The 27,644-nt window shown below is 42.3% G+C and overlaps 1 long non-coding RNA gene and 1 other non-coding gene across 2 annotated transcripts in view; both read right to left on the bottom strand.

Annotated features, from left to right (window-relative positions):
• Nucleotides 1–17,369, bottom strand: part of LOC113905020 — a 37,084-nt gene extending 19,715 nt beyond the window's left edge. The window contains exons 1-2 of the long non-coding RNA XR_003514594.1: nucleotides 17,237–17,369; nucleotides 349–563 (exon numbers count right to left, since the gene is read on the bottom strand). This is a non-coding gene — a long non-coding RNA (uncharacterized LOC113905020). The remainder of the gene's footprint in view (nucleotides 1–348; nucleotides 564–17,236) is intronic.
• Nucleotides 17,370–26,304: 8,935 nt separating this feature from the next.
• LOC113881810 lies at nucleotides 26,305–26,430 on the bottom strand. The gene has a single exon (XR_003508170.1). It is a non-coding gene; the product is annotated as a U6atac minor spliceosomal RNA (small nuclear RNA).
• Between the last annotated feature and the right edge of the window lie 1,214 nt (nucleotides 26,431–27,644).

The raw sequence follows: 27,644 nt of genomic DNA, 5'->3' as shown, positions 1-27,644 counted from the left end.
ACCCTGTGACTGAGTCATCCTGAGCATCCCGCCCAGTTGAGCCATCAGATGACAGTAACTTCAGGCAACCTTTGTAGACAACCACATAAGAGGTTCTAAGTGAGAGCTTCTAAGCCAGAAATATCTTGAATTTCTGACTCACAGTTCGGTGAGCAAAGTAAAATGGCTGCCAGTTTACATCACTAAGTTTTGAGACCATTTTTAGACATGCAGTGGAACCCTTGAAAACTCTCCTACAAGATTAAGAACCCCACAAACACAATGTTTCCAGATTCTTTCCAAGTTTCCCCAATGCCTATTTGGTCAGTGCCTTCAGAACCCTAAAAATAAAACTAGCCTCATTCTCACCCCTCTTTCTGCTCCAGCTTGATCATTTTGATGTTGATGAACAATAATTCTGTGCTTCCTATGTTCCTCCCAGTACGATGAATGGCTCTCGTCCTTCAAACCAGGACAGAGCGCCTGTGTCCACCGAAGGTGGGACTGTAGTCAGCAGGAGAGTCACAGACTGGCAGTCACAGCCTTCCCTTCACCAAGGCAGCAGCCCCTCTGTCAGCATCTGTCTGAGGGGAAAGTAGACCATTGTTGGAGTTTGTGAGCCACCAATTTGTCAATAGACATACCTTTGAAGGGAGGAGGGTGAGGCTGGAGAGAAGAAATACAAATCCTATTTTTTAATCCTCTGGGGTTGAATGTCTGTTTCACTGCTGTTAAGATTCTTGAGAGATAGAGCGTGCCTAAGAAAAATACCATGGCAAAGGGAGACAGTGCAAATTGGTTTCCATAGCAACTTCTCCGCTAAGAGTAGTGGTTCTACCCAACGTAGAGGGGAAAGTAGGAAGACTACAATATGCTCCAAACACTTTCATGACTTAATCTTTTCCTTAAGTATTTGACTTTATGTAACTTGTTTGTTGCACGTATTATAACTCTTACCAGGAGAGAGTATTTCCCTAGGATCCCATTTCTGAGGAATTCATGAAATATAGAGCTATACTGTGATAACATAATGACATATTGCACCCTATTAAAAGAAAAGAGTATAAAATGAGTCTTACAGGGTCTAGCTCCAGGATCTAAACTAAGATGTCCAATGTTGTTCTTGATTGAATATTAAAAGTTTACTTTGTACTCATTTTACTTATCTGAAAATGGATCCACTGATGTCTTCCTATTTCACAGGACTATTGTGAAGATTAATTGGACAAAATATACATAATTTTGTGTAAATCTAAAATACAGACACACTAGTAATCATAGCAGCAGCAATAATAGTAGAAGGAAAAGTAATAACATTTTTAATGTTGGCAGAACTGGAACCCAGGTCTTCTGAGCTTACCATTGGGTTTTTTCCTACCATCCCCGCAATAGGAACTTTCCCGGTGATGCTAGTGTAAAGAACCCAACTGCCAAAGCAGGAGACATAAGAAATGCAGGTTCAATCGCTGGGTTGGGAAGATCACCTGGAGTATGGGAAGGCAATCCACTCCAGTATTATTGCCTGGAGAATCCCATGGACAGAGGAGGCTGAGAGGCTACAGCCCATAGGGTCACAAAGAGTCAGACATGGCTGAAGCAGCTTAGCATGCAGGCATGCATGCACAGTGTAACGAAAGACACAAGAATCAAAGTGTAGTGAGGTATCAACCCCATCTCCTGCCATTTGCCAGAGTCTGTCCTATCGTTAGCAGTACTTATGTCTACTCATAGGGCATTTTAAACAACCCAGCTGTTATGACTCAAGGAATGATATATGGATTGGGACAAAAAAGAAAGAGAAGGTGAATTCCAATGAGGAAGAACAGAAAGTTGAGGAAGCATACTTTTGGCCCACGCTGAAGATCTTCACATTATACTTAATGAAATTTTTAAATAAATATTTTTAAAAATAAATGTTCTTTTGTTTTAGGTCTTTATACTAAAATAAATACAATATGGGCTTCAAAGTAATCACCATGGGAGGCTGTGGTTTTCGTGCTCCTATTTTAAAACTGACTTCAGAACTAGGAACTAAGCTCTTTCACTTTAAAATTTAAAACTGTTAATGACCAAAATTGTGTTCTCTCTCCTGTTTCCCAAATCATTCACCAAACATGGCTATGAATTGCTTTCAGTTGTTTCCAAAAATCACAATCCTCCTCAAAGGATAAAAAGTCGTCACCACTGAAGATAAGTAAAAACATGTGCTCTGAATGCAATTAATTCCTACAGGAGCTCGAAACTGCCTTGAGCAATAAAGATATTGCAGGAATACATCCAAGATGATTACTTTGAAGTAGAGAAAAATCTAGATGAAAATTCCTAATATATTTGCTTGAAAAAACTAATTATTCTACTTTGTCGTTGGAACTTGACTCATTCACATATTCATCAAGTTGTTCATTCAACAAAGGCTGATTTTTCACCCCTCCTCTATAGGTACTGGGATATTAAGCTAAATACAAGACTGTCTTATCTATATGCTGATGATTTTCAAGCTTTTATTTCCACCCCCATCCTGTCCTTGTTTATAGGCTCATATGTGCCTTCTGGAACCTCCACCTTGATATTTCATAGATGTTTCAGATTTTACATTTGAAACTTTATGTCTGGTCACCTCAACCTGGGATCAAAAAAAAACAAAGCTTCTTTTTGTTTTTCCAGTTAATCACTGGTGCACTAAACTGTTCTTACCAATAGGAAGTCCAGATGCTCCTTCTCAAGACCCACATTTACTATGATTCTTTGATATTCTAGACCCTTTTTCAGACCCAGAGTCCACGTGACTTCCAAATGCCAAGTAGAGAGAGAACTGTAAGGTTCAATTTGACCACTGGCACCATCACTCCAAATGTAATCACAGAATCAACACTGGTCCCATTGAGGTCAGTGGTGATATGCTTTGAGTGATGCTTTTGGACACCTTGACCATGTTCTGAGCACCAAGGTGATCCTCCTGGCTTATGTTAGGATTACAGCTTGCTTTGCTGTATGATCCCCCGATCACCAAGCTTCTAAAGCATGACACCACCCCAGCACAGCCTGCCAAGGTCTACTGGCCTCAGCTACACACTGGTTCCTCTACATGTAAACACTTCGGTGGCCCAGACTCCCCTTCTCCTGTGGCATTTCTCTCTGCTACACTGTCACTGTAACTTTATCTCTATCTCTCTTTTGTATTAGAAGAGGACCTGAAAAATGCTGGTTTGTCAGTTCTCTGATTGCCACATTTTATCACAACATTCATAGCTAAGGACTTTGAATACTTGGTATATAACAGGCACAGTTACCATAATGAATGAAGTCAAATCCCTGTCATTAAGAAACCTAGAGATTATCTCTTTCTGACTTAACTTTACTCTGTCTGACAGTCTCTAGGTCTAGCCACATCTCTGCAAGTGGCACTGTTCCATTCCTTTTCATGGCTAAGTAATATTCCATTGTATATATGTACCACATCTTCTTTCTCCATTCCTCTGTTGATGGACATATAGGTTGTTTCCACGTCCTGGCTATAGTAAATAGTGCTGCAATGAACATTGAGGTACATGTGCCTCCTTGAATTATGGTTTTCTCCGGGAGTGTGCCCAGGAATGGGATTTCTGGGTCATATGACAGTTTTATTATGAGTTTTTTAAGAAACCTCCATACTGTTCTTCATAGTGGCTACATTCATCTAAAGGACACCACTAACAGTCAAAATAATAAACATACTAGGTGCTTCAGCAAATAAGGTATTGCAAAAATAAGAGGAAGGGTATCTACAAAGATTTCTATGACTGAAGAGTTTTCTGGAGCCCTGACTCTGAACTGTTCCTTTTGGGTTCAAACCTTTAGGCTTGTGGTCTTTGAAAAGGGCAATCTTAGGAAAATATTCTGATATATCAGAGTCATTTCCCTAAGCCAGAAAACTTACAGAGATTCCTGTAGGATCTGAGAAAAAAGAGCTACTGTGACCTTGCTCTCCCCTTTTCTGGAGCCTTCAATGTTCCCATTCCTTGTTCTTTTTTCTCCCCTGTGAAATAATTTAATCCTATATGTGCAAAAATCACTTGTCAAAAACCTGGCATATGCAAGGCTCAGCACTCCTATGGGGGATTATACATAACCAGAGGAGCTATCAGTTATAGACAGTAAGTGGATTAAAATTTCTGTACCCATAAGCAGCCTCTGAATCAGCAAATTCTGAATTATCAGCTGTCAGATGGCAGAATGCTGGTGAACTAGGAGAGCCCAGACATCTGCAAAATGACTCCGATCTGGGTAGACACCAACATTGATACCACTTTAGAAAGGAAAGCACTCATTTTTTTAAAAAAAATTTTGATTTCTGTGCGCTGAACTCACTCCTTTGACCACAATCATATTTTTATAATATGAGTAGTTTAGGCTTAATACATGTGCTTCCCCAGTGGCTCAGCGGTAAAGAGTTCACCTGCAATGCAGAAGACCCAGGATCAATCTCTGGGTCAGGAAGATCCCCTGGAGGAGGTCATGGCAACCCACTCCAATCCTTGCCTGGAGAATCCCACAGACAGAGGAGCCTGGCAGGCTACAGTCCATCAGGTTCCGAAGAGTCAGACACAACTGAGCACACACACACTCACAGGCTTAATACACAGGCACAAATACACATGAATCTCTTCCACACCACCTTTAGAGATGCCAGGAGACTCCCTTCAATATCTTCAGGAAGGCAGGAAACAGCACCCCGCCCCCACGCCACGCCCCCCGCCCCCCGCCACTCACTCAGCTACAAGAAGGGAAGCTCAGTACAAAATGACCATGTCCCGGGTAGCTGCCATGGCTTGGAAATTATTGCAGGGATAAAAAACAGTGGAGGAAAAGGGAAGATGGACAGTCAGCTTGAGGAGGAGTTAACCCAAGGTTGCACCATAATTAGGCAACACAGGCGGCCGATGGAGACATGTCACTTAGGAGAGAAGTACAAGCACACTTGATCAGAAACACTACAAAATAACCGGATTGCTGAAGAGGGCACATGGGGAAATCATTCTGTATAGATTAAGATGAGAAGACACTTATCTATAACACCAGTGCAGGGAAACACATAACCCATTGTATTCACTATTGCATTGCCATGGTTTGGAAAATCAAATGTCTGAGCCAGTCCAAGGTCCCAGCAGGACCTTGAAAAAACATTGAAACGTATATGTGTGTTTTCATAGCAGGGAACACACAGGTAAGAACTCGTGGACAGAGAGGGAGGCAATCCTAGGTGGAACAACTCTCATTCAGTCACTTATTCATGCAGCAAACATTTACTGATGTCTTATTATGTTCCAGGCACCAAGTAAGGAAAAATAGAGATGAACAAAGGCCTCAAAGAAGAGTGTGTATGTGTGTGTGTGTGTGTGTGTGTGTGTGTGTGTGTTGTGGGCGAATGTGTACATGCTCAACTGTGTAAGGGAAGAAGCAGACCCCAGACAACCAATTCTATTCCAAGGTGATAGTGCCCCAACACAAGAATACATGAAAGCAAAGGCATCAAAGATGAAGAAGCAATTAATTCTGCCTCAAGAAGAGGAAAGAACCACAGCCTGAGAATGTCATTGAGAATAAAGTGACTTCATCTCTGTGAAGTTAGAGGCGTCGGACTGAGAGGACCAAACTCACTTTTCAATCATGAGATGATCCCTTGATGTACATCTCCAGCCCCCTCTTCACATACCAAAAAGGCCTTTTTTCTTGACAGATTTTCAGCCAGAAACACATTCGCCAGCCCCTACCTTCATGGTCATAGCTTTTCTTTCTTGGTATAACAGAGCGGAGAACCCCAGACTGCTGTAGGATGGGTAAGCACCAGGGAAAGCAGTGTAATGGCCACTGAAGTTGCCCAGCCATCATTGGAAACAACAAAAGAGAAATGAGAAAAGTGATACAGAAAAGGAGGGGAAAAGGAACCAAGAAAAAGAAGCAAGACTAGAGAAGCAAACACTAATTTGAAAAGATGCATGCACCCCAATGTTCATAGCAGCATTACTTACAAAAACCAAAGTATGGAAACAATCTAAGTGTTCATGGACAGATGAATGGATAAAGATGAGTGTGTGTGTTTGTGTGTGTGTGTGTGTGTGTATATACATATAATGGAATATTACTCAGCAATTAAGAAGAATGAAATAATGTCATTTTCAGCAACATGGATAGACATATAGGGTATTATGCTTAGTGAAATAAAAGTCAGACAGAGAAAAACAAACCTGTACCTTATCATTCATATGTGGAATTGAAAAAGTAAAACAAACAAATATTATAAATAATATAACAAAACAGAAACAGACTCATAGATCTAGAGATTAAACTTCTATTTGACATTATACTATTCCCCAAAATTACACTCTTCTCAGAAAAATATATTTACATATTCTCATCTAAGGCTAGGTTGTCAGAAACACAGAGAAAATTGCCATAAGAAATCACATTTAAGTTCCATCTAAAATAAGACATAAATGGACTTATCTATGAAGCAGAAAGAGACTCACAAATCCAGAAAATGGATGCCTGTGGGGATTTGGTTGTGGGTGTTGCCAGATTGAAGTAAAAATTGAGACAAAAATTACTATGTATAATGTAAGAAGAAAATAGGATATAGTATGCATCAGAGAGAAATATAGCCAAGATGTTATAACATCTTTCAGTTCAGTTCAGTTGCTCAGTCATGTCTGACTTTTACAACCCCATGGACTGCAGCACACCAGGCTTCCCCGTCCATTACCAACTCCCGGAGCCTGCCTATTCAAACTCAAGTCCATCATGTCAGTGACGCCATCCAACCATCTCATCCTCTGCCACTCCTTACTTCTGCCTTCAATCTTTCCCAGCATCAGGGTCTTTTCCAAGGAGTCAGTTCTTTGCATCAGGTGGCCAAAGTATTGGAGTTTCAGCTTCAGCATCAGTCCTTCCAATAAATATTCAGGACTCATTTCTTTTAGGATTGACTGGTTTGATCTCCTTGCAGTCCAAGGGACTCTCAAGAGTCTTCTCCAATACCACAGTTCAAAAGCATCAATTCTTTGGTGCTCAGCTTTCTTTATAGTCCAACTATCACATCCATACATGACTACTGGAAAAACCACAGCTTCGACTAGATAGACCTTTGTTGGTAAAATAATGTCTCTGCTTTTTAATATGCTGTCTAGGTTGGTCACAGCTTTTCTTCCAAGGAGCAAGTGTCTTTTAATTTCATGGCTGCAGTCACCATCTGCAATGATTTTGGAGCCCCCAAAAATAAAGTCTCTCACTGTTTCCATTGTTTTCCCATCTATTTGCTATGGGACCGGATACCATGATATTACTTTTCTGAATGTTGAATTTTAAGCCAACTTTTTCACTCTCCTCTTTCACTTTAATCAAGAGGCTCTTAGTTCTTCTTCACTTTCAGCCATAAGGGTGGTTTCATCTACATATCTGAGGTTATTGATATTTCTTCTGGCAATCTTGATGCCAGCTTGTGCTTCATCCAAGCTGGCATTTTTCCTGATGTACTTTGCATATAAGTTAAATAAGCAGGGTGACAATATACAGCCTTGACATATAGCTTTAAATGGTAGATATTCCATTAAATGGAGAAGGAAATGGAAACCCACTCCAGTATTCTTGCCTGGAAAATCCCATAGACAGAGGAGCCTGGTGTACTACCACCCATGGGGCTGCAAAGAGTTGGATACAACTGAAACAACTTGGCATTTGCATTCCATTAAAATATTGAATCATTCTGTTGTATCCCAAAGCAAATACAGTAATGTGAATCAACTGTGCCCCAGTTGAAAAGGAGTGATGGATACCTACAAACAAAAGCAATAATCAAGAATGAAGGTTAGCAAAATAAAAATGGGGAAGTTTCAGGAACAGAATTCCCATCAAGAGATTAATTTGAATGGGATTACTAAAAATGTCCATTGTTTCACTCACTAGAAAGAACAACATGGAGGATGGTTAGAAACAAAACATGGAAGTGCCTTAGGAAATAGCATTCACATGCCTGGGCATACAGTCAGGGAAAAGCAACATTTTCAAAGACAAAGGGTAGCCATGCCATCCCTGCCAGACCAGTTTCCATAGCAAGGACATGGCTGCAAATTAAGTGTACAAGGACACAGAAATGAATAAAGAAAATGGGTTCTATACACACAATGGTAGATTAATCAGCCATAAGGAGCAATGAAACAATGCCAAGCTCAGGCACAGGCAAGAAGACAGAGATGATCATAGCAAGTGGCGTAAGAGACAGGCAGCGACAAATATGACGTCACTTCTAGGTGGAACCTAAAAATGGATACATATGAGCTCCTTAAGCCAAGATTAATAGTTCACAGACTTGGGAAAAACTCTTCTCACTTACTGTTAGCAGAGAAAAAAGGTGTTGGGCACATGAAAATGAGCTACTTGACTAACATGTGCATACTACTATTTAGAAAACAAATCACAAGGACCCACTGGGTAACACTAGGAATGATACTCCAATTTCTGTAATAATCAATACAGGAACAGTGCCTGAAATACAGCATATACACATCTATGTGTAAGTGAATGGAGTGGCTATGAATTGAAAAAAGCAAAAAACAAAACACCCACTGCCTTGTAATTCACCTATATGCTGCTGCTGCTGCTAAGTCGCTTCAGTCATGTCCGACTCTGTGCGACCCCATAGACGGCAGCCCACCAGGCTCCCCCGTATATACTCAAGTTCAAATAACTGTATAAACACAATAAGTATAGAACATATGCTGACTCTATTCCCCTCATCCCATGGTTACTTTGACTGGAATCACATCTCTGGAGACCGGGCAGGCCTGGGTCCCCCAAGGCTGGATTGTTGTGGGGCTCAGAGTCCTGGGAGGATGTGGCAGGCAGTGTGACCTCACGATGTTTCTGGAGTGCCTCTTGCCCTCTGCAGGAGCCCTCAATCTCTGCTGCTGCTGCTGCTAAGTCGATTCAGTCGTGCCCGACTCTGCGCGACCCCATAGACGGCAGCCCACCAGGCTCCCCTATCCCTGGGATTCTCCAGGCAAGAACACTGGAGTGGGTTGCCATTTCCTTCTCCAATGCATGAAAGTAAAAAGTGAAAGTGAAGTCGCTCAGTCGTGTCCGACTCTTAGCAACCCCATGGACTGAAGCCCACCAGGGTCCTCCATCCATGGGATTTTCCAGGCAAGAGTACTGGAGTGGGGTGCCATTGCCTTCTCCGTCAATCTCTAGATACAGGCAAAGTAAATTAAGAGATTTGAATTCACGTAGACACACATACATGTATCTAATAGGTGATGGAAAACGACCTACTGAATAGCAGGTAGAAGTTTACTGAACACACTGTAATCACCTAGATGGGAACAAGAACTTGAAAGAGAATAGATAATTGTTCATGCATTAATGAATCAAGTTCATGTACACCTGAAACACACATAAAATCAGAAATCACCTCTCAGTTCAGTTCAGTTCAGTCACTCAGTCGTGTCCGACTCTGTGTGACCCTATGAATAACTGCAACACGCCAGGCAGATCCTGGTGGGCTGCCATCTATGGGGTCACACAGAGTCAGACACAACTGAAGCGACTTAGCAGCAGCAGCAGCAGCAGCAGCAGCAGGCCTCCCTGTCCATCACCAACTCCCGGAGTTCACTCAAACTCAAGTCCATCAAGTCGGTGATGCCATCCAGCCATCTCATCCTCTGTCATCCCCTTCTCCTCCTACCCCCAATCCCTACCAGCAGACCATCCCCATGGGAAAAAAAAAAAAAAGAAAGAAAGAAAGAAAGAAATCACCTCTATTCCAATGTAAAAGCACACAGAAATGACGGGCGATAGGGGGTCGGGGGTGGGTGGGGGGAGGGGAATGTATCAGGTTAAATAATGCTGCTGCTTTGTGGCCATTTTCTGTAATGACATCTTGAAAAGCTGTGCTGATCAGTTCAGTTCAGTTCAGTCGCTCAGTGGTGTCCAACTCTTTTCGACCCCATGGACTGCAGCACACCAGGCTTCCCTGTCCATCAGCAACTCCCGGAGCCTACTCAAACTCATATCCCTCGAGTCGGTGATGCCATCCAACCATCTCATCCTCTGTCACTCCTTACTCCTGCCTTCAATCTTTCCCAGCATCAGGGTCTTTTTCAGTGAGTCAGCTCTTCCCATCAAGTAGCCAAAGTATTGGAGGTTCAGCTTCAACATCAGTCCTTCCAATGAATATTCAGGACTGATTTCCTTTAGGATGAACTGGTTGGATGTCTTTGCAGTCCAAAGGACTCTCAAGAGTCTTCTCCAACACCACATTTCAAAAGCATCAGTTCTTTGGTGCTCAGCTTTCTTCACAGTCCAACTCTCACATCCATACATGACCACTGGAAAACCATAGCCTTGACTAGATGGACCTTTGTTGGCAAGGTAATATTTCTGCCTTTTAATATGCTGTCTAGGTTGGTCATAGCTTTTCTTCCAAGGAGCAAGTGTGCTGACGGGCACTGAGTATTTTCAAGGCCAAAGCGTCTGTAAGTCAAAAACAGCTGATCTCAACAAACGTCCTAGGGGTGGTTATCAGAAAAGAATTCAAAACAGGGCTGAGTTATAAGAAGCCTCCTCGAGACGTAACATGAACTCACCCTTGAAAATAAACCACATGAAAAGAGGTCAGTTTCGCTAAATATTAGAAGTGCAAATTGAAACCACAGGAAGTTTCAGCAGAAATCACCTCACAGCACTCAGAATGGCCATTGTCAGAAACTTCACAAACACTAACTGATGGAGAAGGTGTGGAGAAAAGGGAATATTCCTCCCCTGATGCTGGGGATATACAATGGTAAGAGACACTCTGAAGGATCTTGTGAGGGTTATTAAAACAAAGAAAATGAGAATGAGGTTAGAACATTCTAACACCATACACAGAATTAACTCCAATTAATAAATTTCTAAAGGTCAGGAGGGGGTCTATGAAAGTCTTAAGGAAAACATAGGTAGGACATGTGATGATATAAACTACAAGGTCTTTTTGAGTTTGGATGACATTACTGCAAGGTCTTTTTGAATCAATCTCATAGAGCAATGGGAAATAAACCCAAAACCAGGAAAACACGACCTACTTCAGTTTCAAAGCAGGTGCCCAAAAGAAGGGCCTTAAGGAATGAAAGAAAGCAACCCAGAAAGCAAAGAAATATTTGCAAACCAAGATACCCACAAGCAATTCATCTCCAAACAGCTCACAACTTGGTAATATTTAAATAAACCTTATGCCATAAAAATATTGAATCACTATGTTGTATTGCAACACAAATACAGACTCTACTACAATTAAAAAAAAATTGATGTATAGCTACAAACAACAAGAAGAAAAAAGTGACAAAATGAAAATGGGAAATTATATACAATAGAAAAATCAACTGATAAATTACTTTGCATGAAATTATTAAAAACCACATGAACTAGATATACCATTTTAATCTTTGCTTCAGAAAGAACTAATTAGTCAAAAGAAGCCAATGAATCTACCAACAAGATAAATATGGACAAGAAAGCCATGCGAAAGTCACGTTTTACCAAGTCCACGTTCTGATAGTGAGTACCTCTGATACTCGTTCTCATAAGGAGTACTCTGATAATGAGTACCATAAGACATATAAAAATTTTGATGATTTCTTCAAAAACAATTCAAAATGTGTTAACTGTGTAAATGTATTTCCCATATTTTTATCTGTGCCCCAAGTTTCCGGGCTGAAATATGAAGAATTTCCTATTTTAGACAGGAAATTCTGAGCCCCAGTTTTCCAGGAATAAAGAGAATAAACTAGTGTTTACTAGTGTGGAGAGGAAAGTGAGGTGGGGCAGCATGTGGCAGGGGATAAATAGGTACAAACTACTATGTATAAAATAAATAAGCAACAAGGGTATATGGTACAGCACAGGGAATATAGCCAATATTTTATAGTAACTTTAAATGGAGTATCAGTTCAGTTCAGTCGCTCAGTCGTGTCCGACTCTTTGTGGCCCCATGAACCACAGCACGCCAGGCCTCCCTGTCCATCACCAACTCCCAGAGTCCACCCAAACCCATGTCCATCAAGTCAGTGATGCCATCCAACCATCTCATTCTCTGTCATCCCCTTCTCCTCCTGCCCTCAATCTTTCCCAGCATTAGGGTCTTTTCAAGTGAGTCAGCTCTTCACATCAGGTGGCCAAACTATTGGAGTTTCAGCTTCAACATCAGTCCTTCCAATGAACACTCAGGACTGATCTCCTTTAGGATGGACTGATTGGATCTCCTTGCAGTCCAAGGGACTCTCAAGAGTCTTCTCCAACACCACAGTTCAAAAGCATCAATTCTTTGATGCTCAGCTTTCTTCACAGTCCAACTCTCACATCCATGCATGACTACTGGAAAAACCATAGCCTTGAAGAGACGGACCTTTGTAGGCAAAGTAATGTCTCTGCTTTTTAATATGCTGTCTAGGTTGGTCATAACTTTCCTTCCAAGGAGGAAGCGTCTTTTAATTTCATGGCAGCAATCACCATCTGCAATGATTTTGGAGCCCCCCAAAATAAAGTCAGCCACTGTTTCCACTGTTTCCCCATTTATTTCCCATGAAGTGATAGGACCAGATGCCATGATCTTAGTTTTCTGAATGTTGAGCTTTAAGCCAACTTTTCACTCTCCTCTTTCACTTTCATCAAGAGGCTCTTTAGTTCTTCTTCACTTTCTGCCATAAGGGTGGTGTCATCTGCATATCTCAGGTTATTGATATTTCTCCTGGCAATCTTGGTTCCAGCTTGTGCTTCCTCCAGCCCAGTGTTTCTCATGATGTACTCTGCATATAAGTTAAATAAGAAGGGTGACAATATACAGCCTTGATGTACTCCTTTTCCTATTTGGAACCAGTCTGTTGTTCCATGTCCAGTTCTAACTGTTGCTTCCTGATTTGCAAACAGGTTTCTCAAGAGGTAGGTCAGGTGGTCTGGTACTCCCATCTCTTTCAGAATTTTCCACAGTTTATTGTGATCCACACAGTCAAAGGCTTTGGCATAGTCAATAAAGCAGAAATAGATGTTTTTCTGGAACTCTCTGGCTTTTTTGATGATCCAGTGGATGTTGGCAATTTGATCTCTGGTTCCTCTGCCTTTTCTAAAACCAGCTTGAACATCAGGAAGTTCACGATTCACATATTGCTGAAGCCTGGCTTGGAGAATTTTGAGCCTTACTTTACTAGCATATGAGATGAGTGCAATTGTGTGGTAGTTTGAGCATTCTTTGGCATTGCCTTTCTTTGGGATTGGAATGAAAACTGACCTTTTCCAGTCCTGTGGCCACTGCTGAGTTTTCCAAATTTGCTGGCATATTGAGTGCAGCACTTTCACAACATCATCTTTCAGGATTTGAAATAGCTCAACTGGAATTCTATCACCCCCACTAGCTTTGTTCAAAGTGATGCTTCCTAAGGCCCACTTGATTTCACATTCCAGGATGTCTGGCTCTAGGTGAGTGATCACATCATCGTGATTTTCTGGGTCGTGAAGATCTTTTCTGTACAGCTCTTCTGTGTATTCTTGCCACCTCTTCTTAATATCTTCTGCTTCTGTTAGGTCTATACCATTTCTGTCCTTTATTGTGCCCATCTTTGCATGAAATGTTCCCTTGGTATCTCTAATTTTCTTGAAGAGATCTCTATGGAGTATAAATCTTTTAAAATATGGAATCACAATGTTGTACAGCTGAAATTAATATAATATTGTAAATTCACAATATTACAATAAAAAATTTTTAAAGAAAAAGAGTCAAGAAGCAAGATAAGAAAGTGGGAAAAAAGCAAGAAAGGGGAAGCTAGAAATAGAAACAAGAAGAGGGAAAAAAAGCAAGGAAAGGGAAGCAGGGCAGTAAATTAATGTGTAAAACACTGGCCAGTTTTAACTGGTTTTGCCTCCTTAGGCTGATTAATCAAACCTTGAATGGTTTTTAGAGACAGCATTGCGCATATGCACGAAGGGAACCCATGCTGCCAGGATGACCTGAAACCAAGAACCTTCCATCTGCAGAGCCTAAAGAATAGAAATGCTGCCTCCAGAACCCCTTGCTGCTGCTGCTGCTAAGTCGCTTCAGTCGTGTCCGACTCTGTGCGACCCCAGAGACGGCAGCCCACCAGGCTCCCCCGTCCCTGGGATTCTCCAGGCAAGAACACTGGAGTGGGTTGCCATTTCCTTCTCCATAGCAAGCAAGAAGTTCTTCAGTAAGGAAAATTTGACTCCAGCAGCAGGAATAGCTTGTGTGGACTAATTCAAGACCAGCAACCAGCTTCCAAGTTTGAAATTCCCCCCAACTCCTTACATCTCACACTGCACCCTGGATCCAGGAGACAGACTTGAGAGCTTTACCTACTGTCTTCTTTCTGATTGATCTCTGAGTGAAACTCTTTTCTCCAAACGCTATCCTAGTATTGGCCTCTCTGCACAGAGTACTCAAAAAGAGACAAAGGTGTGTCACTTCCTGTGCCCAAGGCAGTGAATGAAATGGGCTTGTCCTGCCTGAGGCCAAAAGGAAATTCAGTTTAAAGAATTTTTTAAAGGAGAACCAGATCTGGCAACGCCATACAGTAAAATCTTTGTTATTCAAAACATGAAAGAAAGAAGGAATTTACTGTGTCCATTCATGTTTCTCTAGGCCCTCAAAGCTCTGGAGGCCTGCCCCCGCCTCGGAGGATGCAAGGGGCCCGGCTATGCTTGGCAAGCTTTGAGAGAAAACTGTTTGTTGTTTTCCCCCAAAGCTTTGGTGGCTTGTGAAGAGTTTTAAGATGTTCCTCAAGATGTAAAAGACAAGTTTGGTATTATTTGTGCCCTAATATGAAGCAGCCAGTCACCCTCAACCTCTTACATTCCCAATGAAAAGAAACTAAAAACAGTTTTTGCAGAGTGTGTGCGTGCCAAGTTGCTTCAGTCGTGTCCGACTATTTGCGACCCTATGGACTGTAGCCTACCAGGCTCCTCTGTCCAAGGGACTCTCCAGGCAAGAATCCTGGAGTGGGTTGCCATGCCCTTCGCCAGGGGACCTTCCAGACCCAGGGATCGAACCCACATCTTTTAAGTCTCCTGCATTGGTAGATGGATTCTTTACCACTAGCACCATCTGGGAAGCCCATTTGCCCAGTGCTAGCCCCCAAAGTAGGAGAAGGCAATGGCAACCCACTCCAGTACTCTTACCTGGAAAATCCCATGGGCGGAGGAGCCTGGTAGGCTGCAGTCCATGGGGTCGCAAAGAGTCGGACACGACTGAGAGACTTCACTTTCACTTTTCACTTTCACGCATTGGAGAAGGAAATGCAACCCACTCCAGTGCTCTTGCCTGGAGAATCCCAGGGACAGGGGAGCCTGGTGGGCTGACATCTATGGGGTCGCACAGAATCGGACACAACTGAATCAACTTAGCAGCAGCAGCAGCAGCAGCCCCAAAAGTGCTAGCTGAGTTGAGTGGGAATGTTACTCTCTAATGTGAGGTCTGTGTTATCAAAGGATTCCAGAGGTTTCTGGGAGACTCTGGAATGTTCTGTGAATCAGGGGTATGAGTATACCATTTGTACCAAGTGGAGGAAAAGCACACACACTGTCCTCTGTTCACAAAAGAAAGAGAAAAAAGTGCATGAAAAGCCTTATTTCTTCGGTACAGCATGGAGAGTGGGTTTTATTTTTTTAATTCTATCGAAGTTTAGGTGATTTACAAAGTTGTGTTTAATTTCTGCTGTACAGAAAAGTGACTCAATATATATATATATATATATATACTCTTTTCCTGGTTCCTTTTCGTTATGGCTTATCACAGGATATTGAATATAGATCCCTGTGCTATATAATAGGACCTTGTTGTTTATCCATTCTATACACAATAGTTTGCATCTGCTAACCCCAAATCCCCACTTCATCCCTCCCCAACCTTTCCTCCCCCTTAGCAACCACAAGTCTGTTCTCTATGTCTGTGAGTCTGTTTCTGCTTCCTAGATAGGCTCATGTGAATTGTATTCTCTACTTAAAAAAAAAAAAATTATTGGGGTATAGTTGATTTACAATGCTGTGTTAGTTTCAGGCATAAGCAAAGTGGATCAGTTACAGCATGGAGAATTTTCATGACTTTATCCTGGCAGATAAATGAGTATCCGGTCTTCCTCACCTCACCTGAAACCTGGCACCAAACTGGGGGTTGTGAATGCCTATTCTAAACTGAAGCAGGGTGGAGCATGGGAAAGCACTCAGGACTCATGTGTGTTTTCTCTCTGCTTTGACAATAACCAAAGATGAGTCACCGGGCAAGTCACTGAACCATGGTTGTCAAGTTTCTTCATCTGCAAATGCAATGAATTGATTTCTTTTCAGGGTCTCAAAGTGGCCATCCTGAAGCTGAATCTGGCCGGCAGACATGCCACATTTACCATGTGCCACATCCCACCAGCTCTGCCTGACTTGTGACATCTCCTGGACCAGTCCCCTAGAAGGTTTTCCTGAGATCATGCAGTGCTCATTCCCCAAGTGTCTGCTCCATTTTTCTCTTGAGCATCTTTACTTAGATGCTTCTAAAGTATCTCAACCTCACTGAGTCCAAAACTAATCCTTATTTTCTTTCTTCCCCTTTGACCACACCTAGTTGCTCTCACCGGAGAAGGCAATGGCACCCCACTCCAGTACTCTTGCCTGGAAAACCCCATGGATGGAGGAGCCTGGTAGGCTGCAGTCCATGGGGTCGCTAAGAATCGGACACGACTGAACGACTTCACTTTCACTTTTCACTTTCCTGCATTGGAGAAGGAAATGGCAACCCACTCCAGTGTTCTTGCCTGGAAAATCCCAGGGACGGGAGAGCCTGGTGGGCTGCCATCTATGGGGTCGCACAGAGTCGGACACGACTGAAGCGATTTAGCAGCAGCAGCAGCAGTTGCTCTCACAATTCTTCTTCCAACCTCTGAACTTTGCTGTCCCATTTGTTTAGAACATCCACTTGCACCTCTCTTTTTGCCTAACAAACTCCTTCTCATCCTTCAGATACCAGCTTACTTCCATTTAGCAATCCAAACTTGGTTCTATTTGCTGGCACACAGTAAAGCCAATCTACTGACTCTGGGTTTGATGAAGGAAAGTGCATCCTTTATTGCAAGGAACCAGCTTCCCTGGTGGCTCAGATGGTAAAGAAGCTGCCTGCAATGCAGGAGACCTGGGTTCGATCCCTGGGTCTGGAAAATCCCCTGCAGAAGGGACTGGCTACCCACTCCAGTATTCTTACCTGGAGAATCCTATGGACAGAGGAGCTGGCAGACTATATAGTCCATGGGGTTGCAAAGAGTCGAACACAACTGAGTGACTAACACTTTCAGTGAAGGAGTCAAGACAGTTGTACTTAAAAGACTGATCCTTGATCGCTTTCAGGGAAATGTTTTAAAAACAGGAGGAGGGAGGGGATTGTGGGGTGCGGGATCAGCATGTAAACATTCTTCTGATTGGTTAGTGGTGGGGTAACTGGGAGGTGACATCATCAACCTTCTAGTTCCAACCAGTCTGGAGGTCTCCGTGCTTGTGGGGAGCACACAGTTAACTTCTCCCACCTGCTGGGGGTTTCAGCATCTGCACAATAGCTCAAAGGACAGGGCTCAGAATATTATTCATAGTCCTTGAACTAAAAGGCCTTGACTTTGTTTAATGGCTGGGCTATTATTTTGTCTTGCTTGTCTGTTTTCCTTTCTTTCTGCATTTTTTCACTTCTCTGATTAAATTTAGTCTTTGGAATTCAGAGAAGTGAGAAGTTCTAAGAGGCTGAAGTTTTCTACAGACAAGTGGTAGGTGGAGGACATGGGGGTGGGGAATCTGTTCCAAGAAGGCCCCGTAGGGTTCTTCTAGGTGACACTTCCTCAAAGAAGCTCTCTCTGCCCACCAAGACTGTGCTGCTCTAGGGTCTCACAGCACCCTGGATTTTTACCTCTCTCCCATCACCTGTCAGCTCATCTGCGCAGTCATAACATAATCACCTGTTTACCCTCAGCTTCTGACAACAGGCTCAGCATCTTACGTATTGCTTTTCCTGTATTTAACACTGTACCTGGCCCAGTGAATAACTGTCGAATAAGAAAATCAAATTAAAAAGCACACACTTGATTCTCTCTCCTAAAAGATGTATAATCCATCTCTAAGGATCCTTTCCCTTATTTCTTTCTCCTAAGCTTAGCCCACAAATCAGTGACCTGCTGTGATATAGTTCTTTTCCAGTGATTGCCCAGTGATGTAACTTGAGCATTGATGTGAAAACTCTTGTCTGTATGGGTGTTTCTGCATTTAAGTCATTGCCTCTGTGACAGCAGGATGATGAGTAAAAAACAAACGAAGGCCTAAGAATGGAGTAAAAGTTTACCATTTAATTCAATACTGAGTAAATGAGTAAATCTGTTGCTGTTGTTATTCAGTCACTCAGTCATGTCCAACTCTTTGTGACCCATAGACTGCAGCACGCCAGACTTACCTGTCTTTCAATGTCTCCTAGAGTTTGCTCAAACTCAAGTTCATTGAGTCGATGATGCCATCCAATCATCTTATCCTCTGTCACTCTCTTTTCCTCCTGCCTTCAATCTTTCCCAGCATCAGGGTCTTTTCTAATGAGTCAACTCTTTGCATCAGGTGGCCAAAGTATTGGAGCTTCAGCCTTAGTATAAGTCTTTCCAATGAATATTCAGGGTTGATTTCCTTTAGGATTGACTGGTTTGATCTCCTTGCCATCCAAGGGACTCTCAAGAGTCTTTTCCAGCACCACAATTTGAAAGCATCAATTCTTCAGTGCTGAGCCTTTTTTATGGTGAAGAGGAAAAATGAAAATTTTTATATAACCTCCTTCTCCTTCTGGCTCTGTAACTCAGCTTGCTCCTTGCAAAGTCTAGATCATGTAGGTCTCAGAAAGTGGGGACTCACAATACTAGGAACTGGATCTTATCTCACCCACCCTTGTCCCACTCTTTGCAATCATTCGAGCCCCTACAAACCCACAAACCTGCTCAATCACGCCTGTCCATATATAAAAACTCTGTAACCCCTTTGTTGGGAGGTCAGAGCTTGGAGTGTTAACTCCTCTGGGGCCACCGGCATAATATACCTAAGTTCTCCAACTCTCCAAGTGTGGTGCGTGGTTTCTCAAGTACTGGTTTCTGCAACAATGGTAGAATTTAGGGAAATTAGCCCTCCCTTGCTGAACAGGATTTTTCCATGCCTGGTTAACATACTTATTTCTGGTGTTACTAAAAGTAGAGACACTGTGCACATTTGCAAAAGGTGGGCCTCCATCTCTTTCACCTCCAGCTTCTGACTCCTCAACATTCATTGCCATGTCAAACCAAACTGACATAGGTGCTGTGTTCCACGTGCATGGGGACACATTTGCAATTTACCTGCATCTTTGACCTTGGCACAGGACTAGGTGATTGAGGTGAAGATTAATGAGACAATTACTTTTACAAGGAATATAAACAGCCTGACTCAGCTATGTGAACAGCAGCTATGACATCCATTGCTCCTTAGGGTGGAGATTTTGTTCCTTGCATTCTGAGCAGTGGAAAGTCAATGAAAAGTGTTCTTTGAGGTAATCAGTTCTAATGGAGAAAAATAAATTAAGATACAGCTTGATATCATGACAACATTAAACAATGAAGTTGTCATTAAAGTCTCTTGAAAAACAGAACAGAGTGGAAAAATAAGGTCTCAGCACCACCACTTACTAGCTCTGGTGCTCATTTAATTATAGACTTGGAGCCTCAGTTTCCTCATCTGCTAAATGGAAAGAATTATTCATGAAAAGGAAAGAAAAATCAATACTTAATATAAGAACCAGCTGTAGTCACTTTGGTATAGCTAGGAATTCAAATCTAATAGCTCTTTATTTAGGAAAATACTTTATCAAAGTATTGAGAATCAAAGGTAAGAACTTCCAGAGTCATGGTCTGAAAAGATAAGGTTAAAAACAAGCTGAAGAAAGGAATTGCTCTGCAAACCAAAGTAAGAGAAAATTTAGGCCCAGAATAAAAGGGTGGAGAGTTGTCGGAAAGGAAGATGGAGACCTTGTTGGCAGTGAGAAGGCTGGACAAAATGGCAGCAGGTGAATAAGAAGTTCCCTGCGGTGAAAAGTGCTTAGTAGATTTCTATGAACAAGAACATCTGAATGGCAGTTAAGGTAGTTTTCTACCTGCAGTGTAATTATCTTCCATTTTCCCCCAAACTTCAAAAAAGTCTGCAATACAGAGCAATCTGATATGAATAGTGAATTGTCAGGATGAAGAAAGGCTGTCCATAGGGTGACAGTCAGGCGGGGTACAGCACTCGTGAGGATCAGACAGCATCCTGCCAGCAGATGGCAGCAGGGTAGGCTGACACTGACCAGGGGGCTGCAAACTTCCCTCATAAGGGCCCCTCTGAAGCAGAACAGAACTCATCTCTCCATTCTCCACCCCAAGCTTGTCTCCCCCGGAAATACACAGAACCATTGAATGCTCCCTTCTGAACCACACAGAAGGGAGACGTGAGTCTTCATATCTGCATGTTCAAGTGAAATGTGACCCCAGAGGGTGGCAGACCCAGATGAATCAGGGTTTCAAAGCTGTCATAACTGCCTCAGAGACACAGTGAGAACTGTATGTAATAAAATATATAAAAGTGATTGGAAAACTTTACAGTATTAATAACATACAAAGTCGGGTCCTATTAGATCTGAATTATTAGATCTCAAGTCTGTAACCCTTTTCTTCCAAGTAAATGCAAAGCCACCAGATTTGTAGTTCAGTAGGGTTCATTAGGAGAAGGCGATGGCACCCCACTCCAGTACTCTTGCCTGGAAAATCCCGTGGACGGAGGAGCCTGGTAGGCTACAGTCCATGGGGTCGTGAAGAGTCGGATACGACTGAGCGACTTCACTTTCACTTTTCACTTTCCTGCATTAGAGAAGGACATGGCAACCCACTCCAGTGTTCTTGCCTGGAGAATCCCAGGGACAGGGGAGCCTGGTGGGCTGCTGTCTATGGGATCGAACAGAGTCGGACACGACTGAAGCAACTTAGCAGCAGCAGCAGCAGGGTTCATTAGAAAGGGTTATAGTAAGTTATATCTGACAATTGTTGATTTTCAGATAACCAAATATGTAGCTTCCAAGCTTACTTTACTAATCAAATAATCAGTTGAGTGTATATTGAGAGATACCATGGAGAGATGGATACAAAAGCAATACTAGTCCATAGCCACCAAGCACAGAGATTATAATGAAGGATTAAATTAACAAAAACTTGAAGATCGAGAAAAGAATCTATCAAATCTGGGTTCCAAGTCCAACCCTAGCACAAACTAACCACAACCTTGAACAAATTATTCAGCCTCTTTGGGCTTCTTGTCCTCAACCAGAAAACAAAAATAAATAAATGAGCTCTGTCCTACCTACCTCCCTGCACTGTTAAAAGGTTAGAGTGAGTTAATACATATAAAGACCCTTTCAAAACTATGAGATACTTGGAAAAATAGGTCATCGCTGCTACAAAGTCTCTTTTGAGTGGTTTTTTTTTTTTTTTTTTTGTCTGTGTATATCTGTTTGGTGTTAGGCAAACTCTACATCAGCCTGATCATGCTGCATAAAATGTCTGATCTCTTTCAAAACACTCAGAGATAAATCATTCACCCTGCATCCTCCTGAAGGGGGTTCGGTTCTGCTCCCTTCCCATGGGCTGGAGAACAGAAGGGCAGAGAGCAGCCTGGAGGGAGTGGTGATTCAGCTCAGGATCGTATCTGATTGTTTTTGTGGGGATAAGGATGGGAAGAGAATACAAAATACCGGAAAATAGCAATTGCGGGGATTAGCATAGCTAGACTGTGGACTTTTTTCCTTTTAATTGGAAGATAAGTGCTTTACAATGCTGTGTTGGTTTCTGCCCAACAACACTGTGAATCAGCCAAAAGTAAACATATCCCCCCTCCCTCTTGAACCTCACTCCCACTCCCCACCCCATCCCACCCCTCTGGGTTGTCACAGAGCACCCAGTTGAGCTCCCGGTGTTATACAGCAACTTCCCAATACTATCTATTTTACATTTGGTAATATATCTGTCTCAAGGGTACTCTGTCAATTAGTCCCACAGTCTCCCCTCCCCTGCTGAGTCGGCACGTCTGTTCTCTGTGTCTGTGTCTCTCTACTTCCCCTGCAAATAGGTTCATCAGTACCATTTCTCTAGATTTCATACATATGCTTTAATACACAATATTCAGACCCCTTTTTATGTCTTCAATGTTTCCTTTTTGCAGATGTGTAGAATGGGGGAGTCAGAGGGAGGTCTAAGAGGGAGAGAATATATGTATACATAGAGCAAATTCACTTCATTGGGCAGAAGAAACTAGCAAAGCATTATAAAGTAATTACAGTCTGATATAAAATTTTTTAATTTAAAATTAGAAAAAATATACTCTTTTTTAAAATTTAAATTTATTTATTTTAATTAGAGGCTAATTACTTTACAATATTGTATTGGTTTTGCCATACATCAACATGAATCCACCACGGGTATACACGTGTTCCCAATCCTGAACCCCCCTCCCACCTCCCTCCGCATAGCATCCCTCTGGGTCATCCCAGTATGCCAGCCCCGTATCCTGCATCAAACCTGGACTGGCGATTCGTTTCTTATATGATATTATACATGTTTCAATGCCATTATCCCAAATCATGCCCCCCCTCCCTCTCCCACAGAGTCCAAAAGACTGTTCTATACATCTGTGTCTCTTTTGCTGTCTCACATACAGGGTTATCGTTACCATCTTTCTAAATTCCATATACATGCATTAGTATACTATATTGGTGTTTTTCTTCTAGCTTACTTCACTCTGTATAATCAGCACTTTTCAGTGCACAGAGCATTCTCACTACTGCTCTGTGAAGCTTAGAGGATGCTATTAATGATCCCATTTTACAGCTGAGGAATCAGAGGCTTGGAGAGACAACAAAGGCTGAAGAATCAATATACTGTTTCCATTACTGGGCTCTCCCTCCCAGAATAAAAGGAAATGCTGCTCAAGAGAGGAACTAAGAGGAGAGGCAGAATCAAGCAAAGGGTTCATCTGAAGACTCTTCTAGAAAGAACCAAGATGAGGCTATGACCGTAGACAAGACTGCTTCAGCTTCTGAAAGCAGCGGTTAATATGACCAGAGACTTGTAAGATGGTGTCATTTGTACCTCTGAGAAGCAGTCTTTGTATATTCATGAATGCAAAAAAGAGAAACCCTTTGTATACCCTCAAGAGGAAAAACCAAGCCTCAAAGCAAACAGGGATATATGTAGGGGTGGCTGGAGTACTGGGCTTTCCCAGGTACACACTCCTGGAAGTCACAAGTTTTAACTGTGATTTTTGTAACCAAGCAAGACCCTTTGGGGCCTTGTTGGAAAAGACCTCTCTCCCCCTCCTTGTCCTCTGCCTACCTTTTGTCTGTAGAAAAAGTGTGGCTTCCTGGGCCTTTCCTGAGTTCCAAAGAGTAAATATAATCAGAGAAGTGAAAAAATGCAGAGAGAAAGGAAAACAAAATAATAATAGCTTAGCCATTAAACAAAGTCAAAGCCATTTTTAGTTCTTCTTCAAGGACAATGGATACTATTCTGAGCCATGTCCTTTGAGTTGTTTTAGATACTGAAACCCCCCCATCAGGTAGAAGTTAATTGTATGCTGCTGCCTATGTAGATTCCAGATGGGTTGGAACCAGAAGGTTGATGATGTTGACTCCCAATTACCTCACCACCAACCAATCAGAAGAATATTTGTGAGTGGATTCCACAGCCCACAACTCCCTTCCCTCACTATGTCTTTATAAATATTTCCCCGAAAGCTTTCAGGGAGTTCAGGCCTTTTAAGCACTAACTGCTCTAGGCTCCAGCTTGGTGCCCGCCGTAAATGCTGCACTTGCCCTTACCACAACCTGGTGTCAGTAGAGTGACCTTACTGCTTGTGGGCGAGCAGATCCAAGTTGTGTTTAGTAACAATCTGATGACCTTAAAAGCAGTCAAGACTTTATAGAAGAGAGCATTATTCTGAAAAAGTTATTTCAAGCCAATAAAATTAAGCAGCATCTTGGGGAAACCAGGCCTGCACGAAAGCAAGCACCCTGTGTCCAGTCTGGTAGCGGGTCCTGGCCCAAGGACACGAAAATGCTGGGACATTACTGAGAAGTGAGACACTAAGGTAAGCCAGAGGTGCCAACTGTAATTTACTGCAGTTAAACACTGCCTGTCACACTGAAGATTCATAATTCAAGATATTTAAGAAATGCATGATTGAATCAAGTCTGCCTCTCAGTGGTCGTAGTACACTACTGTGCACACATTGGTACAGCCTTGTGCATGCGTGCATGCTCAGTTGTGTCTGACTCTTTCTTTGTGACCCCATGGACTATAGCCCGTCAGGCTCCTCTGTCCATGGGGATTCTCCAGGCAAGAATACTGGAGTGGGTTGTCATTTCCTTCTTGAGGGGATCTTCCCAACCCAGGGATTGAACCCACGTCTCCTGCATTGCTGGTGGATTCTTTACCACTGAACCACCTGGGAACATCCTCAGAAAACAGCAAGTTGTTCATAGCTAGCAAATCCACTAAAGAACATAGACTTGCCCCATCGATCCTACTTCTTGGAATTTATCTTATAGACACACCTGCAAGATGGGTACAAGACGACATGTATATGAGTTTATTCAGTGCAGTTTTGCTTATATCAAAGATTGGAAATAATTCAGTGTTTCTTAAGAGAAGACTAGTTAAATAGTTTACAGTTAAATCATTTAAATAGCTAATGACTAGTTAAATGGTTTAAACAACCAAAGAATGGAATACTGGGCAAACACTTTTTTTTTTCTGTGTTGGGTCTTCGTTGTGGCACCCAGGGACTTCTCTAGTTGTGATGGAGGAAACAGAACAGGCTCCATCTTGAAATCAGGACTCCATCTTGGGCCTGACTGTGGACTTTCAGCTGTATATCCGGTATCTATGGAAACAACAAACCAACTGGAAAACCAGACCCCACCCCACCCCCCAGCCCATCTCCCCACCCCATCACCTCACTCCCATCCCCCACCTCACTCCCATCCCCCACCTCACCCCCACACACACCCCGCCCCCCCCCACCCCGCCATGGAAGAGCCCCAGGGCTCATACCTAGACTCTCCCTTGCCTAAAAGAATACCCTAATTGTCTGAGTAACCAAATAGAATCATAAATTCTGCTATGCTTATTGGGGTATGACCACAGGCCGATTGATAATTGTCCACTGTTTACTACCTAGGCCTAAGGCATATGAATCACAGGTTAACTTTGACCGTATCTTTCTTTTCCTTTGTTCAGACTAGTTTCAGGGAATTTGGGGAGGTGGGTTTGGGCACATGCACTTAGGGTATATAAGGTTTTCACAAAAACTGGTTGGGGTCCTTGGCTAAGAGGAGACTCTGCCTTGGGCCCACCGGTGCAATAAACTGCACTCCACTATCTGCATTGTACTTCTTACTGAGTTTGTTTTCTGGAATGCGTGGCTGCAATGGTGACTCTGGAGCTCCTGAGCACAAGGACTCAGTATTTGAGTCATGCAGGTTTAGTTGCCCCAGGTCATGTGGGATCTTGGTTCCTGGACCAGGGGTTGAATCTGTGTCCCCTGCGTTAGAAGGCAGATTCTTAAGCACTGAACTGCCAGGGAAGTCCCTAGGCAACTTTTTTTTTTTTTTTCCAGTCAAGCTTTTAATGAAAAGATTATAAAATAATAGTTTCTCATCACTGTACGTTAAGACTGCTTACTCTGAAAGGATTTCTTTTAAAAAGAAGGAAAACGTGGTGCTTTCTATATACTAACATGGAAATTTTTCTCAAAAAATGAAATTTAAAAAAACCAGTATACAAAACAGTCAGTATAGTATGTTACCTTTTCAATGTGAGAGTAAGGAAGACAGAAATCTGTATTTGTATTTTCTTCTTTTGCTTTTCAAATCCTCCCACCCCCTCCCCACTCCTCCCCCTCACCCTACCACACCCCCACACCACACCCCCACACTACAAAACAATAAAAATGGTTACCTATTTGGGGTATGGTGGGACGATGGGGGATGGAGGCTGGGTGAAATTTGTGGAGCAGTGTCCAACTCTTTGCAACCCTTTGGCCTGTAGCCCACCAGGCTTCTCTGTTCATGGGATTTCTGAAGCAAGAATACTGGAGTGGGTTGCCATCTCCTTCTCCAGATCTTCTCAACCCAGGGATCAAAACTGCATCTCTTATGTCTCCTGCATTGCAGGCAGATTCTTTACCTGCTGAGCCATCAGGAAAGCCCCATGGTTAGATGCCATGAAGTAGGTGGCAATGCCTTGACCATATGCATGCTGTCAGGCTCCAGAATTTCTTCCATCCTTGTCAAGGGGAGTGCTAACCTTCTCTCCTTTCATACAACACATGGTACCATTTAAGACACAAACTTTTTTTTTTTTTTTAATGTCAGATCTAGAGGTGGAAGCATCAGTGGGTCTGGGCATGAGAACAGCATGGGTAGAGGCAGGGGAGCCCTGAAGGCTGACAGTATGAGATGCTGTGTTCTCCTGAGACCTCACGTTCTCACACATCAGAACCTTGAAAGATGCCTGCCTACCATGGCCCCAGTTTACTTCAAGGAGGCTGACAGACAGTGAGGGCTAAAAGCAAATGTAACAAATTCCTTTGTTGGGTCAGGAAGATCCCCTGGAGAAGGAAATGGCAACCCCAGTATTCTTGCCTGGGGAAATCCCATGGACAGAGGAATCTGGCGGGCTACAGTCTATGGGATGTCGAAGAGTCAGACATGACTGGAACAAATTCGTTTAGGCCACCCCATTGCTAGGGATTTGGAATATTATACTTCCAGAACATGACATTCTTTTTTGTTTTAATTGAAGTGTAGCTAACTTACAAAATTATATTACTTTCAGGTATATAACATAGCAATTCTATATTTTTATAGACTTAACCCCACACCATTATTATAAACTATTGACTATATTCCCTGTATTGTACACGAAAACCTTGTCACTTACTGATTTTATCCTAACAGTTTGTACCTCTTAATCCCCTTTCCCTATTTTGTCCCTCCCCCACCCTGCTTTCTTCTATAACCATGAGTTTTTGCTCTGCATCTGTGAGTCTATTTCTGTTTTGTTATAATGACTCTTTTCTTTTTAAATTTTCTAGATTTCACATTATGTGAAAGGATTTGTCTTTCTCTGTCTGACTTGTTTCACTAAGCATTATACCCCCTAGTCCATCCATGGATATGAATGACATTCTTAAATTATTAACTATATTAATATTAAATATAACTAAAATACCACTAATCATTGATATATACTGACAGTGATTAATATTTACATAAATAATTCCATTGAATTTGAGAGAAGCAAAAGATAGAGCATCAACGGTACCTCTGTGTTTGTGCATAAACATATATTGTAGGTATGTGAAGTTTTTAAGGCATTTTCAGAGATATTTCTCACTCTGTGACCCTCTTTGTCCCTGGGGCTTTGAGACCGTGGGTCTCAATCAGTGTTTCAGGGTGGGATTAGCTCCCAAGCAGAGCAAAATCACAATGGATGTTGTTTTGACAAGTAGTTGGAAAACCCAGCATTATTTAGAAAGAA

The sequence above is a fragment of the Bos indicus x Bos taurus genome, chromosome 2, assembly GCF_003369695.1.
Source record: "Bos indicus x Bos taurus breed Angus x Brahman F1 hybrid chromosome 2, Bos_hybrid_MaternalHap_v2.0, whole genome shotgun sequence".
Classification (NCBI taxonomy): domain Eukaryota; kingdom Metazoa; phylum Chordata; class Mammalia; order Artiodactyla; family Bovidae; genus Bos; species Bos indicus x Bos taurus.
This window is presented reverse-complemented; position numbering and strand designations above follow the sequence as displayed.